Raw genomic sequence first — 2,181 nt, forward strand, 5'->3', positions numbered from 1 at the left:
GGATCTTCCAGCCTCAGCCCCTCCAAGTAGCTAGGACCACAGGTGCTTACCCATGCCTGGCTAATGTTTGCATTTTTGGTAGAGAGGGGTTTTGCCATGTTGGCCAGGCTGGTCTCAAACTCCTGAGCTCAGGTGATCCACCCACCTGGGCATCCCAAAGTGCTGGAATTACAGGCATGAGCCACTCTGCCTGGTCAAAAGTCTTTCAGAGTTTGTATGAGATTCATCCAAAAAGCCATTCTTACTTTTTTTTTTTTTTTTTTTTTTGCTTTTTTTTTTTTTTTTTTTTTTTTTTTGTGCAGTGGTACAATTTTTTTTGCTTTAATTTGTTAAATATTGTTCTTTTTTGAGACGGAGTCTCACTCTGACCACCAGGCTGGAGTGCAGTGTCGCAATCTCGGCTCACTGCAACCTCTACCTCCCAGGTTCAAGCGATTCTCTTGCCTCAGCCTCCTGAGATTACAGCTGGGATTACAGGTGCCCCCCATCATGCCCAGCTAATCTTTGTATTTTTAGTAGAGACGGGGTTTCACCACATTGGCCAGGCTGGTTTCCAACTCCTGACCTCAGGTGATCCACCCGCCTTGGCCTCTCAAAGTGCTGGGATTACAGGCATGAGCCAATTTTAATTTAAATATTTTATTTTTTTATGTGTTCAGAGTAAATAAAAACTCCTCTTTCTCCTATCTTTTCCACTTTTTTTTTTTTTTTTACCGGGGCGTTCCTGGGTTTATTTGGGCACACACGGGCGAGGGCCCAGCACCTAGAAGAAGGTGTTGGGCCTCTTGGTGGTGACGCATAGCTTGTGCTGACTGAGCAGGCCGCGGTGGTGCAGCGGGAACTTGATCTTGGAGTCGTGGAACTGCTTGATGGCAGGCCGGCGGCACTTGCTGGCTGCGATCTCCTCCACTTTCATGATCTGGGTGGAGTGGGCTCAGGCGCCCATGTCTTGGTAGCACTGGGTGACAGCGCCCAGTATTCCCAGTACATGTTGGTGCCGCTCCGGGAGTCATAGCGCAGCCAGATGCCGAAGTTCCTCACCTGCAGGGGGTACTTCTCAAACACCTGCCCCCAGCAGACCTCTTCATCTTCTTTAACTGAGATACGAAGTACCAGAAGCGCGACTTGGCGACCACGTGATCAGGCGCAAAGATTCGCAGGCGGTAGAGGGGCGGTGTGTGGCATTTGGGGGTGGGCAGGCAGCGACCCACCACCTTGAACTCGTAGTGTGCCAGAGGCCTTCGTGGAGTTCTCTCCGCCCTCGCCGCCACTTTTTATGGGCCTAATTCCAGTCATCCTAGACTACCACTAAAATGTTCACTGGCTCCAGTTTAAGGTGACATTGACCTAGAAGTGTGTGGTGCATTGTTAATTGTTAGACTTTTGAGTCCTAACAATTTTCCAGGGTCCAAAGGCCATCATTTGTAATGGTAGAATTTCAGCTATGTTGACGAATGGAGCCACTGTTAAAAACCAGTTTCCTTTAACTCAGGTTACAGAAGGAACCTCTTGTAAGGCAAGTTCTGAATATAGACGTTGATTACTTTTTAGTTTGTGTTAAATTTTCAAAACCTAACGCAGCTAAAAAGTCATCTACCAAAGAGTGATTCGCCAAGCCCTTGAATTCTAAACCATAGATCGATAATATCCTTAGACCTCAGTGGCCCCACCCCCCATCGGGTCTGTTAATTAGTAGGGGTAAAGAGTGAGCCAGAGGGAAGCAAGGAGAACTGGAGGACTTACAATAGAACCTGTCAGGAGGCTAAGCTCCTCCTCGGAAGAAACCCTCTAGCCACAAGGATTACTGGGGCCTGTAATTCTACAATTAAAGATTCATTCTTCTCTTAATAAAATGAAAATACCCTGGTGAAAGCTCACATCTTACTCCATAACCTAATAGTATATCTCAACACCTACAACAGCAATACTTAGAGTGTTTGGCAAAACTCACGATTCCTGAATGGCAACACAGAAATCACTAAATTTTGGGGGTTTTTTTATTTTTATTTTTTGAGATGGAGTCTCGCTCTGTCACCCAGGCTGGAGCGGAGTGACAGGATCTCGGCTCACTGCAACCTCTGCATCCCAGGTTCAGGCGAGTCTCCAGTCTCAGCCTCCCAAATAGCTGGGATTACAGGAGTGCCCCACCACGTCAGCTAATTTTTGTATTTTTTGTAGAGA

General features: G+C 47.0%; 1 pseudogene; it reads right to left on the minus strand.

Annotated features, from left to right (window-relative positions):
• Positions 1-713: 713 nt before the first annotated feature.
• LOC108298914 lies at positions 714-1,296 on the minus strand (annotated as a pseudogene).
• Positions 1,297-2,181: the final 885 nt, after the last annotated feature.

The sequence above is a fragment of the Cebus imitator genome, unplaced genomic scaffold (genome assembly GCF_001604975.1).
Source record: "Cebus imitator isolate Cc_AM_T3 unplaced genomic scaffold, Cebus_imitator-1.0 Scaffold21, whole genome shotgun sequence".
In the NCBI taxonomy this organism is placed as follows: domain Eukaryota; kingdom Metazoa; phylum Chordata; class Mammalia; order Primates; family Cebidae; genus Cebus; species Cebus imitator.